We start from the raw sequence: 15,319 nt of genomic DNA on the forward strand, positions 1-15,319 counted from the left end.
AGCTAGGGTTACAGGTTGTAATGTTGGTTATGTGGCCACCACACCACACCACAGTTGCCCACTTTTGATTCCTAGTGACCAAGTATGGGGTGTTCGTATGATGCCTTACAATGCCACAAGGAAGACCTCAGGCCCTCGTGCGATTATATACCTTGCTTTCCGAGGAGGTGTACGGTTATAGATTTAGTGGGAGTGCCTAGTCTGTCTCAAAGAGGAGTTTGAGATCAGGGGATGTGCTGAGTAGCAACTTTCATGTGAACTGTAGCTGTAGTGTGTGTTTACTGGCATCAACGAAGACATGGAGGACCAATTTGTCTGAATATTAGCGTTTCAGAAGATCAGTTGTGTGCGTGATGGGGAAGCAGCTTTTTTGGAGTTGGAGATGTGAAGAACGAGACAGAACGAAGCACCTGGAGTGTTTGTGACTTGGATAAGGAATTGCATTATTCAGGTATGTTAGAGAGTAGAGTTTCTTTGCATTCCATAGATCCTTCTTAGGACTAAACCATGGGATGCAGTACAAGTCATTTCATACAATAAACATAAACTTCAGGACTTCATTCAATATACGTAAACCTCAGTACTTTTGACACAATGCAAGGACGTGTTTCACATATGAATGTACATAACCTTCAGATTCTGCAATACAGGTATTAAAAAAAATTACAAATTAATATACATAAACCTCAGAATTTTAAATAGAAATGCAAAACCACTTTAAATATAGATTATAGATATACATAAAACTGAAGAAATTTCAGCAGAGGTGAAATAAACTGCAGAATGGAAAGTGTGAGTGATGAGGTGACCTCTCAATGCACGCTTGAACACCTTTAAATCATTTAGAGTTTAAATTGTTGGTGGAAGATTATGAAATAACTTGGTACGCGTATAGTACGTTCCTTTTTGACGTTTATTAGGGTTAGCATAGACTATACAAAAATTATATGCTTGTAGTTAATTTTTATTTCAGTGTTGTTGAGATTTGTCAAACTTGTTTCCACTTGCAAAATAAAAGTCTAGGTGTCCATGAAACCCAAAGTTTCTGGAAATAAATATGACATGCGCCCTGATGTGGAGAAAATGTGTTTAGAGTATTACAGTAAGTGCAGTACGTGAAAGTATTATAACAATGCCGCGTGGAAGTTACTGTAACTAAAACATTTGACTTCCCTTACTCGTTATAACTTGAAACTGTTGCTTGTGTTTTCTAGGTCGTGGAGACAGCATCTAGTGCTCAGAAGTCAAGCACGACGGATCCGTTCTACCGTCGTCAGTGCTGGGAAATAATTTGCTGTTTCTTGGTGGCATCCCTGAATTTTAATGATGATGAGAATAGAGCGCAGCAGCTTTTCTCCTGTCCAAGGTATATAAGAGCAGTTGGAGGCAGAAGAATATTGTCAAACTAACCTCATTCTTGATATTAAAAAAGTGTACAGCCAGCCTGATGGTACTAACATGACATAACAGATTGTTAATCACTGGCTTTTCTTCGCAGAATTGTAAGCGAGTCCCAAGGCAGTCTATGAGGCACTGGTATAGATTTTTCTCTGAGCACCCAGAACTCATTATTTACTGGTACAGTGAGCCCGTTAGAGGCTGTATCACAATTAGTTTGTGTTTAGTATCCTGCCAGTACCAGGAGGCTTCTACAAGTAATGTATTTCTTTGTCATATCATAAACCCAGATTTCCCATTTGCTCTGTGCCTCGTACATCAGTTGCTGATTTAGGAAGCAGCTACTGCATTGGCCACTGCTGTGACCATTGAACATTAGGATGTGAGTGTAATTATCTTTACTCATTGTGATTCGCTGTTGCAGTTTTGATGATCGACATGTGGAGATCTCCGCAGTCCATGGGATTCCGTTCAGATTGCAGGACAAGCAAGCCAGAGCCACTCACCAGATGGCAGTCACAGGCAAGTTCATCCATTTGAGTAAATTGTTTAATAAACTTCTTTTCTGAATTACAATGCCATTATTGAAGGAAGAAGACCTTTTGTCCTGAAAAGTAGCAAATGGTTTTAATGAAATAAAGAACTTGTCTATTTCTTCTATTGAGACTACAAAGAAACAGTGAAGAACGTGATTTTTCTTTGCCAGTTTAAGGAACCACATTTTGAGGCTGACCTCCACATAGTTCTATAATTGAGAATGCATGGAGTTTACCTCCATGCTCCCACTGCCTCATGGCATTGCGCTTAGTCACAAGGATAACTTCAGCTGATATAGCGAACCATTAAATGTTTGAAAACCATAATCGGTGTTGGTTTTCTGTAAGTCCAAGTGGTGTTAGAACCCAAAGACCACTGTGAGAACCTGAAATCTCTCTTAAAACCACATTTAGTATGTGAACTGGTTGAAAGCGTCTGCTTCATATCTGGAAAAACCAGTAAGGCCTGTTGTGTAAGTTGGTAGGAGTGTTTGTTGCTGCAGCCATGAAAGAGTTACGACGGTGTTCCTTGTGTGTCACTGCACAATGGTGGCGATATCACAGGAAGCTGGTGAGTTCAGTTTTATAAATTTAGATTGTTCAACATTGAAACAATTTATATTACTGACGGTGAAGTTTCCACCTTTGCTTCCAGAAGGTATTATAAAGTGGCATTACTGATGGTGATATGGAAAATAAATCTAATTGATGCGGCTACCTCTTGCCCCTTGTCGGTTGAAGTCACCTTAGTAGTAGAAGTGCTACAGATGTTGGCTGTGTGGTAGAGGCTTGCCATTTCTTAATCTTTCATTTACGTCCTTTCTCCATGACATCAAAACAGGCGAACCTGAAGGGCATGGACCGACTGGTGTTTATAGACTCCCTTGCTGTCATAATGGGGCACGAGGAGAGGGAGCCTTGTAAGCCGGGACACCTGGCACTTGTTCTTTTCTTGGAGACAGCGATCAACATCCTCGGCTCCAAACAGACGGCAAGCGAACTGTTCGTTAAATATCCACTGAATCAGTGGCAACGGAAGTTGCGTGGGTCTGACGTGATGTGTGTGAGTTGTAGAGTTTGTAGTTGCAGTATTATGACGTGTGGAATAATGGCCCACTTGGCGAATGTTTTAAATTTGCTGGGGGGGAGGAAAGAAAGGCTCCAGTATGAATCTGTAAGCGAGGGAGTTCAGAATTTGTCAGGTCGCTGGTTGTGACACTGTTGTGACCCGTATTTAAAGTTAACTTGTGAATGGGTTTGTAATGAACTTGACAGAATTTGTCTTCTGAAAATGTAAGGTGCTTGTTCATTGGCTAAGGTGGGAGTGTTAACTGCTTGGTGAAGTAAAACTGTGTGTTCTTAGAAGAGTGTGATGTCTTGATTTCTTGAATGTGAATGTATTTTCTCTTTCTGGGAGTAGCAGATTACGAGAAACAGAATGATCCTTCAGATTCTACTGAGCACCACGTGACCCGCGTACTGCCGGCCAGAGAAGCGTTGAAGTACGTGCGGCAACAGTTGGCAGACCGACTTGATGTCAGAAGATTAAACCTGCTGGGACAAAGAAGGAACCTCGTATCCGCAAGAGACTGATATCGGTCTGAACCAGGCATTCGTTGTGTGAGTACATGAGCATTAGAATGTATTTGATGTGGTTGTCGTGTGAGAGAGATGAGTCTGTCCAATTTTATTAGGTACTTTAGATGTTGTGACTTAAAGCGTGAGATTTGATATGTTGAAAGACGTAAATGTGGTGAGGGATTGGCATTATTGCAGTATCTGTGGTATGCTAGAGGCATTCATGATTCTCTAGTGAATATATTGTTTATAGGACACCAAAATTGGAGGTTAGGTGTAGCTTGTAGACGAGGGTGGTGACTATTTGTGATAAGGTTTTGTTACACGTGAGATGTGTGCAGTGCTGAGGAGCCTTTAATGTGGTCTGTTTACTAATTAATAAGTGAGCATTTGCCAGTGTAAGTAATTTAGTTTTGTGCACAGTGAGCGGAGCTGCCGGGATATTTTCTGTGCTTTTGGTTAATTTTGAGAGTTTGCTGTGTTGAGCAAGGGGATCGGTTACAAAACTTGTAAGTTTGTGGTGTGGTGTTCGTTATGAATTTGGATTTGCTTGCAAAAATGGAGATGACTGTCAGAGGTTCCATTTATTTGAGACTTAACCATAAGTTGAGAGTTGTCAGGTGTCAGTCTCATGGACATGTGATGAGGCTCAGTATTACTTCTGGTATATTCCGTGGTTGGTGGTGGGGTAAGGGGATTTGCATTAGGATCGAGGAGTGGTGTGGTTGGTTGGAACCAAGTATAGAAAGGCAGTGCCACTTATGTGGGTCACAATGTACCAGTGCTGGTGTTGTCAGGATTGTTATTTTATGTCTGTAAAATGGTTGTGAAGAGTTCTTGGCTTAGGAAAGACTAATTTGTTAGTGTTGTCAGTCAGATTGTTTATAGGAAGAATGTAGAGATTGTGTTTTTGTGTATGTGAGAGAGAGAGAGAGACAGGCTGAAGTTATTGACCATTTAGTTTGGTTAAAGATTGTTGACCTGGAAATGAAATGATATATGATGTCTGTTTGGTGTTCGTTGACCACCTTGGCTGCTCCCTCATAAATATATTTTTACATAACCCCTCCTTCCTCTCATCTTGGGCTCCCATATCGCACCCACGAAAACCCTCAGTTATTTTTTAGAGGGCAGAAATCAGGAAGGAAATTCATACAATACGAAACCCGTGTCTACCCTCCATTCATTTCTAGAACTTATTACTACTGTAAGAATCCGTGCTGAAATGGAAGGGAGAGGACTTTAAGTGGTACAGCTCTTTTGCAGGATGTTTGTTAAAATATTAGATGTTCGAGCCGTCTGTGAGTGAAGATTCCTTTGCGTATGATTCTTGGAGGTAGAACGTAGCTTTGTTTGTTGCACGTTTTATTGATCTTGTTATTGGGTAGTCAATCAACATACGATCATGATGTTGAAGGGGTCCCGGGATCTTAATAAACATTGTGACCACAATCAGAAATTCTCGTGTAGACATGCTGGCAATTCAGTAATCAGCGTGCACTAAAACTCATCTCGTAAAACTGTTTATTGACGTAATGTCAGATACAAAATATTGTTTTGTAGAATTGCTTTCTTTATTTTGTTGTGTTTCTACTTGTTAAAGTTGTTACATTGAGAGTGCTGCTGCTGGTGTCATGGAGAGATGTTTCCTCAAAGTAAGAAATTTTTGGTGGCTCTCCTTTACTTAGTGGGGAATCCCCACGTCCACAGTACAGAATGTCTGAGTATTTGCGACCGGGTTGGTGGCCCCAGCACCCTGCCAGTTTCTTTAGCACTTACAGTCATCCTTCCATCATGTTATGTGAATTGGGTGTGGAGCGAGAGAGAGAAGGCAGGCAGTTGTCTGCTTGTTCTGTAATTGCTGGAAATGTGACCATACGAGTAACCAAGACTTTGAATAAAAATCTGCCCCAAGATGTGGGCGTAGGTGTGCGGATTGTTTTAAAAAGGGTAGCAGAAAAATTGAACGTAGTTTAGCATAATGAATGGCGCGTTGCTTTGGTTAACAAGGAAATTATCATTTTTTTACCGTAGCCGAAACAAATTATTTACGAACACACAGTGACGAAGGTCATATTGAACGGCTTTTCGCGTTTGCTTTACTTTATCGTTTTGTCGTCTGATTTGACTTCGTTTGTACCCACCATTTTCCTACGTAATACGACCATAATTCGTTGCGTTGGATACGTTACTGGGCGGGGGAAAAGGGTCCCTTTGTAATTTATGAAAGTGACATTTGACAACTTGCTGAAGTGTAGCCTAGAACGTTTGTACGAGGGTCGCTCATTAAGTAATGCCCCACATTTTTTTCCTCAGAACATATTTATTCAAGATGGCTCAAATTTAGTGACAATATAAATCAATGTTTCCTTTACACATACTATTTTTCCACATAGTCCCCATCAACTTGTACGGTTTTACGCCAGCGTGGAACAAGTGCATGCATGCCTTGCCGGTACCAGCTCTTGTCCTGTGCACGTAGCCAGGTCCTCACTGCTTGAATAACGCTCTCGTCATCTTAAAACCTTGTTCCGCGGATAGCATCTTTAAGTGGCCCAAAGAGATGGAGTCGGAGGGTGCCAGATCTGGACTGTAGGGTGGATGGGGCAGCACCGTTCAACCAAATTTGGTGATTTCTTCCCGGGTTCTCGGACTTGTGTGAGGGCGTGCATTGTCGTGCAGGAGCAAAATTTCTGCTGGATGCTTGTGAGGCCGAACTCGTCGGAAACGCTTCTTGAGGGTTTCCAGGGTCCTAATGTACGCGTCTGAATTGATGGTCGCACCTCTTGGCATCACATCCACAAGAATGACCCCATCACTGTCCCAAAAGACAGTCATCATGACTTTTCCGGCGGAGGGAGTTGACTTGAATTTCTTCTTTCTCGGTGATTGAGGATGATGCCACTCCATTGACTGCCTTTTTGTCTCTGGCTCAAAGTGGTGTATCCAGGTTTCGTCACCTGTAATGATCCGGGACAGAAAGATCTCTCCCTCAGCATCAAAACGCTCCAACAATTCAGAAGAAATCGTTTTCCTTTGAATCCTGTGGTCTGCTGTGAGACTTCGTGGAACCCATCTTGCGCACACCTTCGAATATGCAAAAGCCCGGATAATTGCAATTACACTTCCATTGCTGACTGAAAGCACGGAAGTTGCATATGGCAGATTAGATGTTTGGAATAAGAAGATGGCAATAATGATGATGACAGTAATTGCAGTAAACTTGTCTTCGCGATGTGTGTGTTACTTTTTCTTCAGAATTGTCACCTTTACTCGGAACACCTGATGTGATCTGGATATGCCATTCTGGTCGCTGTGGTGTGACAGCAGATAGGTTGCGGTGTTTAAATATCAGTGTTGTAATGCAGTTTGGAATATGCAGGGTTCCTAATGACGTAGGATGTGGAAAGAGGCAACTCCATTCTGAATGAATCTGGTTTCATGCGGAATGTCACGGCCATTGCACTTTGGAATTTCCTGGAAACTCGGCTATGCTGTCAGAGGAATTTTGCACTTATCTTCATCCAAGATTGTTTCCTTCCACACAAGAGACTGAGCTACTGTTTATTCTGTCGCAGTTTAAAATATAAGGTGACATTTTCATTGATCTGTCTTTTACACGAACATTTGTCATTTCAGAGTTGGTGACCGTGAAATACAGACTGGATGCAGCGGCTTGTCACCGTTTAGATTCAGCTGTAATGAGTATTGCCCAGGTAAATGTTAGGTGGAGGGAATATGTTGTTTGTGGCAATTCTTACTAATATAGAATATCACAAGTTCTTATCTTATATAAGAATTATTAAGAAATCTGTCAAACTGCCCTCCACTCTCTCCGTTTTAGTTTTGATTAGATCGATCATTGACGGTGGACGTCGTGGTCTCTTACAATTGAACAAAGTTTGAGGTAAGGGATTCCTATTTATTATTATTGTTCATCACATTTAATGTTTTCATCTGCATTTGTGAACTCGTGTAAGAGAATTAAACTTTTTTAACACAATTTCAAGTAATGACTTCTGTTTGTTCACGGCAACATTTATAATAAAAGAATATTCCAGTAGGCAACTAACATTTTACAATTTTCAAAGAATTAAACTTGTTTCGTGGCCCAGAATCTTAATAAAAATATGTGGATCTTAAGAAGTGGGGTTTGTATTCTGAACAATAATTCTAAAACTTTTCATCTCTTGATACATCGACATTATTAAAGCGTTTTAGGGAACTGAAAGAAATTTTATTCCGGATTTAGAAGAATAAATATTGAAGAATCTCCCTCTCATTATCTCCTACATCAGCAGATTAAATCCGGGGAATGATTGCTATTATTGAGTGCAAAGTATTTATGGGTGCAAGACGTGGTCTTTCACATTGAGGGAGGAACATAGACTGAGGGGCTCTGAGAACAGAGTGTTGAGGAAGATGTTTGGACCCAAAACGGGAGTGGGACGGATAACAGAGAAAAATGCATGACGAGCTCCTCAGCCGATGTTTTTAGGGCGAGTTGAAAGTTTACAAGGCCTGAAGGAAACACCTCGGCGTAGGTGGGAAGATAACATTAAGACAAATCTTACGGAGATGGGTCTCAATGGAGTGAACTGGATGCAACTGACTCAGGATAGACCCCGGTGGCGGGCTTTTGTGAACACGATGATGTACCCGACAGACATTAAGGTGGCTCATAAATCCTTTGAAAGTGTGACAAAGTTCAAATACTTGGGAACAACAAAAACGATTCAAAATGATGCTCACGACGAAGTTAGGAGGAGACTAAATTCCGGAAATGCTTGCTACTTCTCAGTCCAAAATATTTTGTCTTCCGTCTGATTTCTAAGAACCTGAAAATTAAAGTATACAAAACAATAATCTTGCCTGTTTTGTATGGGTGCAAAACATGGTCTCTCACTCAGAGGGAGGAACACGGATTGCAGGTGTTTGAGAATCGGATGTTGAGGAGGATATTTGGGCCTAGGAGGGAAGACGATGGGGCGTGGAGAAAACTGCATAATGATGTTCTCCTCTCCCAGTATTGTCAGGGTGATTAAGTCGAGAAGAATGACATGGGTGGAACATGTAGCGCGCATGGATGGGGCAAGAGGTGTGCACCGGGAAGCCTGAGGGGGAGAGACCTAGACGTAGATGGGAAGATAATGTCAGGCGGGATCTGTGGGAGATAGGAGTTGAAGGAGACTGGATTTTGTTGGCCCAGGACAGGGTCCGGTGGAGGGCTTTGGTTAATTCGGTGATGAACCTTCGGGTTCGGTAAGCCATCTAGTTAGTTAGTCAATCGGTCAACGACATGGCCAGCTTTCTTATTAATTATGATTGTCCCAGTTGGCGCTACTCGCAACAGTTACCTTCGTTGCAACTAAAGGTATGACATTTTATTTTACATCCATTGTCCTAGGACTGTGCGAGTTTATGTCAAGAACTTCTTTACAGTTCGTGTACTGATTAAGTTACAAGTTCACGCTGAAACCTGTAGCAACTAGATATCCCACCCGATATGTAGGACTGTTTGTAGTGGCAGCATGCTGCAATGGAGTGCGATACTGACCGGGTTAATACGACCCACACAATCGTATGTCCCAGTGACGCATTAAACCACGGAAGACATTGTAAACAACCTTGACTTAATCACATTAACGTATAGATGCTTCTGGAGCGTGTGCCCATAAGAATAGCAGTAACTTGGGTGTGCTGTTTGAATGGATTTATCTGAAATGACACATGGGAATACCTCCCCCTACAAGCGTTGATGGGTACCTCATTCAGGCGTAAGCTCCCAGTCTATTTGCGCAAACGCAATTATGACAGAAACAATATCTGCTGTGGAAACCTCAAATCTTACAATATAGTTCTGGTTTGAGGGGGTAAGTAGGGGATTACATGACCTACCAAGCTAAGATGTTAGCCAAACCTCGACTGCTAACACTTAATTGTTCATCATGGAAGATAAATTACGATCCAAAAGCTCAACTGCCAAAGTTTCAACTCCCCTGACCCCCATCCCGGAGTGGGATTTGGCCAACACTTTTGAAAAAGTCACGCTTTGCCACTGTGGGAATTCGTTTTCGAAATTTTTTGCTCAGAATATTACTTTTGGGCCAAGCTGGTGCGGCATTACTTTTCTCTCTTTAACTCCCTCTGCATTTATGACCTCCTCCCTCCCCCCCCCATCTGGACACATCACATCAACTGGATGCTGTATGGACGTAGAATACCACACGGCAAACACATACGTACTGTGGCAAAGTCCGTCATAAATAAATATGAATCTGCCTTCAATGTGTGGATAATGGCAACCCATATCAACATGAGTACCATCAGACATACATGAATGTACAAAAGAAATGTATCTAATCTCGATCTTGTGTGTACATGGGATATACGGATATCCGCACGTAGGAACGTTGAAACTTCGATATCAGCAGACGTGCGTGATTACACCAAACGCACTGATGATAATGTTTGGCATGTATTGCCCTACGTCAGTGGTCCCCAACCTTTTTTTTCCTTTCTCTGGACAAATAAGATATGGACACCAAATAATACACAAAACAACACGACGTTTATTGATACAAGAAACCACGCAATCAAAAATACGTACTTTTATAAGTACAATTATTATTACTCAAGTGGGAAGTTAGTGTGATGTTTGGCGCTGCATTTTATCGGCCAGTTTTACAAATTTGGGAGAGTAGGATGATGTTGCTGCTCGCAAACAATCGTCAAGATGGGCGTCAGTAAGTCGAGATCTGTGCTTTGATTTTATAATGTTCATGGTTGAACGGCCTTTATTATTCAGTATAACCTCTTTCCGTATCAACGCGGGCACCGCGTTGGGGACCACTGTTGTACATTATTTCGCCCTCACATCTTCATCAGTTATCAGAGTGATTATTCTCTTGTAACATTGATGTCACTGTTAGGTCAAGGTCATGACAAAGTCAAGACAAGATCGCCCCAATAGTTTGCCAGATAGAGGTCTTTAAAATTCTCAAGGTCATACGTATTTATGCCAAACGGTAAATACCTGATTGACCATACTCATGTCAAAATGAGGTCACGTATAGGTCAAGGATACTGGTCTTAAAAAATCTCAAGGTTATACCTTCTCACCAATATTTCTGCTAGCCAGCCACCCTAGGGCCACACCCTTTACCCCAGGGCCACTACCCCAGTCGCACCCCTTCCCAGGGCTATTCCCTTCTTTGGGCCAACCCTCATGATCACACCTACCCAGGATCCCCCCCCCCCGGGACCATCCCCTCAGGATCCCTGCAGCATCACCATATCCCAGGAACCACAGCATCCCCTAGGACCCCAGGATTTCCTGGACACTGCCCTCTAGGACCACGGCAGGATCCCCGAAGACAATCACCTCCAGGATTCCTCGGATTTACCAGGACTCCCCATGACCATCCTAGTATTCCCCACAGATTTCCTAGGATCCCCACCAAGGATTCCCTACCCAGATCTAGCAGAATCTGCCACCAAACATTTCCAACAGAATTTCCCACGATCGCAACCCATGATTCCCAGGATATTCCCCTGGATTCACCACATAATATTACCCACGATCCTGCAGGATTCCCCACCAAAAATCCCCATATTATCCCACATAGGATCCACAACCAGAATTCAAAACGCGCGCCCTAACCCCCCGCGCCCTAACCCCCCGCGCCCTAACCCCCGCGCCCTAACCCCCGCGCCCTAACCCCCGCGCCCTAACCCCCGCGCCCTAACCCCCGCGCCCTAACCCCCGCGCCCTTACCCCCGCGCCCTAACCCCCGCGCCCTAACCCCCGCGCCCTAACCCCCGCGCCCTAACCCCCGCGCCCTAACCCCCGCGCCCTAACCCCCGCGCCCTAACCCCCGCGCCCTAACCCCCGCGCCCTAACCCCCGCGCCCTAACCCCCGCGCCCTAACCCCCGCGCCCTAACCCCCGCGCCCTAACCCCCGCGCCCTAACCCCCGCGCCCTAACCCCCGCGCCCTAACCCCCGCGCCCTAACCCCCGCGCCCCACGAAGGGAGGTGGAGGCCCAGGCCGTTTCTTGAGCGAGCAGAGTCGCGGACCCGGCTCCGGACAATGGCCCGGGCGCCGGGTTCCAACGAACCGCCCGAGTCGGACGAGTCCAACTCGTTGGCTTTGCGCTCGCACGCTACAGAAAACAGGACCTCGTGGGCGAGGCGAGTCGTTCAACTCTTTCGACTAACCGACCTGGCAACAGATCTTGTCTAGGGGATATAGCAAGAGCATAGTAAGATTAGGTATAATAAGAGGACCACTCAAAATTGCGAAAATTGTACCAGCAGCGAAAGAGCAGTAATTGACATGGAATAATACCGACAGGGGGGCTCAACCCCAGCCGCTAAGTGGTCATAGGAACTTAAAACAAACCTCTTAAAGCAAAATAACCTCTTGCGCCCTCTGTGCGGGACGGCGCTTTTGGTGGGTCCCGATGTTCCCGCACAGAGGACGCTGCCGTTTATTTTATGTTTTTCGATCCTTGTTTTATTCTCTACGACCATTTACGGTCTGAGACTGACCCTCCGTCCCGCGATTTGGTTTCATTCGATTAAATCATTGAGTTTTCGCTTTTAGTGTTTTATTACTGGGCGTATAATTTTATCTGCCCCTTAGTCATCTCTGCCGACGCCAGTTGGATGAGTTTTTTATCTTTGCCTTTCCCAGCATGCTCCGCGAAACTTGTTTTCTCCGAACAAGTTGAGTTTTTCCCGGTTGTCTGTCTCCTGCTTCGGTACAGCGCGGATGTACGCAGTCTTTACGTAAGTTGGGGCTTCAGTCGGCCATTTTGATATTACGTCTCAGCTTGTGTTTGGTTTAATTCTCGATTTATTCGACAGCCAAAGAGTTGTTGAAGCTTTCGTGGTGGTAATACGAGGCTCTAGATAATGACCCTGACTTATAGGCATTTGTGTCTGGCGTGATATAAGATCGTCTATATATTTTTCTCTAGGACTGTGGCAACGCACAGGCGAGAGTACATGTGTCCTGTTGTGTGTCCCCGGGTGCTACGTCTTGTACAACGAGAGCCTACTTAAGTCATTCAAGGTGAGTTGCATGAAATATTCCGTCCTCTGAAGTAGAGAGTTCTGAAAGTACGTTGAGAGAAAAACTTATATTGCGTGCTGTTCCCGATACAACGTGACTTGGCCTACGTCACACAAGACAAGATGGCCGAAATGACGTTGCAACACTGAACTAAGTATTCTGAGATATTATTCTATTTTACGTTTTGATTGTTCTGTGATTCTGCCCACGCATTCCGTCTCCTTCTAGGTCAGTGGTAACAACCACGTGACACTCGTTCAAGACTTGAGGTTTACGGTGCGGTGAGGATGACGGCCGCTTACATCGTGAGGTCGCTAACACGACAACCCGAAAATTATATTACAGCAGCAGCGAACTAAGGACTCCGGTGAGTACAATGAGAAATTGTCAGATAATGCCCACTGATCGAGTTTCAGAGCGTACGTACAGAAGCGACGTAATTATAAATTCTTGTCATTATGTCTGCTTTGAGGTGATTGGCGGAGCCCTCTTCACATTCACGGTGATTATGATATCATCATTCTTCATCGCCGTCGTGAACCTCTGAACCAGAAGATTTTACCACGTCTCGCTCCTGGACGCAGCTCTGTGACGTCGTCTGGCTCGAGACGTCTGAAACGATGAGGCACCAGCGAGCGATGGACTCGGGTGAGTACGGTGATGTATTATTTCGAGGTTGATTAAAAATTATAATGACTTTCGTAGATAGTGTTCTGTGGGAAATTAGAAATTAGTATGTCTCGACGGTAATGTAGTGTCTGAGTAAAGCCTGGTCTGCGTGGATGGGGTTTCGCGAAGGTACCGATATCGCCAAAATCAAAGAATATTTGAAACCCCCCCCCCTACGTACGGTAAGGAATCGAGTTCTTTTATGAGTTGGAAACAGAAAGGAAAAGTTACAGATCATTTGAGAATTGTTGATGGGAAAGATTGGAAAAGGAGAAAATGCAGACAATCACAGAGACGTTGCGTGTCCGGTGATAGACACGCACACTTGCGGTATGAGACCAGTTTCTTGCGTCTCTCTTGATGTAAACATGTACGGCAGTCATCGTGTAGCTGACAGTCGTTTAACTGGTCAAAGCCTTTCTCTTCGTGTATAGACACAGAAATTTTAAAAACTGACTGGTCGTCCTTACTTCATTTCTGTTGGATAAATTTCGTAAGGAAATGCTGTTGGTGTTAGGTGGACCGAGTATTGCGTACGGAGTCTGTATTGATTTGGATTAGTCGTCTGCCAGGGACGCGACTGAATAGGCGTCCTTTACGCGGTGATGGAATTAGACAGAGCTGCTAGAATGTAGGGCTGTATAGAGCAGAGGTTCCCAAAATATGGAGAAACATTTTCAACATCCTTTGCTTGATTGAGGCAGTCATCAGAACGAAGTATCGTTCTGCGTTGTATCCCGAAGGATGGTGATGGGATACAGGAGCGTAGACCAAGAGGAAGTCCGTTGATATTCAAGTCCACTTGTAGCAACACAGTAGAGATATATATTGAATTAAAGCTGCACCAGTTTACAGTATCTCGAGTCAGAAAATTATGAAGGCGTAATTTATAACAGTTATAATTACTCTTCGCTAATAAAAATTGCAGTTTTGTGGACTTTCAGTTTATTCTGTGTATAGTAATATAAAATATCGTCAAATTGAGTACCTGATCTATTTTCCTAATCAATGAAACTGAAGCTTTACAAGTGCAAGGAAACCGAAATTTGAGTCTATCGTGAGTCACTGCAGTCTGATTCACATCTCCAGATACTCTTTATACAAAAACACAGTTTAATATTAAGTCTCACCGCTACTAAATCTTCCGAAATAATTCATTCCCTTCCTAAGAGGGTTCATAAATTAACTTTTTGTGTGCTCTTTGAAATGAAAAAATAAGCATCATTAACCCCATGAAGCCGTAGGTCGTCTGAATAATATTTAAGAATTCAGTCCGTACCGCGAAGAGAAAACACTCTTCAGCATTACGAAGATCAACTGGTTAACGCTGTTTAAGGAAATGATCGCTGTTTATTCCGAGAATCATAGTTCGTCTGAATTATATTTAAGAATTCAGTCCGTACCGCGAAGAAAACACAACTCTTCACCATTACGAAGATCAACTGGTTAACGCTGTTTAAGGTAATGATCGCTGTTTATTCCGAGAATCATAGTTCGTCTGAATTATATTTAAGAATTCAGTCCGTACCGCGAAGAAAACACAACTCTTCACCATTACGAAGATCAACTGATTAACGCTGTTTAAGGAAATGATCGCTATTTACTCCGAGAATCATAGTTCGTCTGAATTATATTTAAGAATTCAGTCCGTACCGCGAAGAAAACACAACTCTTCACCATTACGAAGATCAACTGATTAACGCTGTTTAAGGAAATGATCGCTATTTACTCCGAGAATCATAGTTCGTCTGAATTATATTTAAGAATTCAGTCCGTACCGCGAAGAAAACACAACTCTTCACCATTACGAAGATCAACTGGTTAACGCTGTTTAAGGAAATGATCGCTGTTTATTCCGAGAATCATAGTTCGTCTGAATTATATTTAAGAATTCAGTCCGTACCGCGAAGAAAACACAACTCTTCACCATTACGAAGATCAACTGGTTAACGCTGTTTAAGGAAATGATCGCTGTTTATTCCGAGAATCATAGTTTGTCTGAATTATATTTAAGAATTCAGTCCGTACCGCGAAGAAAACACAACTCTTCACCATTACGA

At 43.3% G+C, this 15,319-nt stretch overlaps 2 protein-coding genes across 3 annotated transcripts in view; both read left to right on the forward strand.

Annotated features, from left to right (window-relative positions):
• The window catches only part of LOC147874683 (uncharacterized), a 440,325-nt gene extending 439,859 nt beyond the window's left edge, over window positions 1–466 (forward strand). For both annotated transcript variants that reach the window (XR_015534019.1, XR_015534018.1), the window contains exon 6: window positions 327–466. The gene's annotated coding sequence lies outside the window, so the exon portion shown is untranslated. The remainder of the gene's footprint in view (window positions 1–326) is intronic.
• Window positions 467–1,218: 752 nt separating this feature from the next.
• Window positions 1,219–15,319, forward strand: part of LOC147874684 (uncharacterized) — a 53,181-nt gene continuing 39,080 nt past the window's right edge. The window contains exons 1-6 of the mRNA XM_087344584.1: window positions 1,219–1,366; window positions 1,823–3,554; window positions 7,152–7,228; window positions 12,496–12,590; window positions 12,819–12,957; window positions 13,063–13,238. The gene's annotated coding sequence lies outside the window, so the exon portion shown is untranslated. The remainder of the gene's footprint in view (window positions 1,367–1,822; window positions 3,555–7,151; window positions 7,229–12,495; window positions 12,591–12,818; window positions 12,958–13,062; window positions 13,239–15,319) is intronic.

Source organism: Zootermopsis nevadensis, unplaced genomic scaffold (assembly GCF_977971745.1).
Source record: "Zootermopsis nevadensis isolate Lab colony 2312 unplaced genomic scaffold, Znev_1.0 Znev_ptg000007l, whole genome shotgun sequence".
Lineage (NCBI taxonomy): Eukaryota > Metazoa > Arthropoda > Insecta > Blattodea > Termopsidae > Zootermopsis > Zootermopsis nevadensis.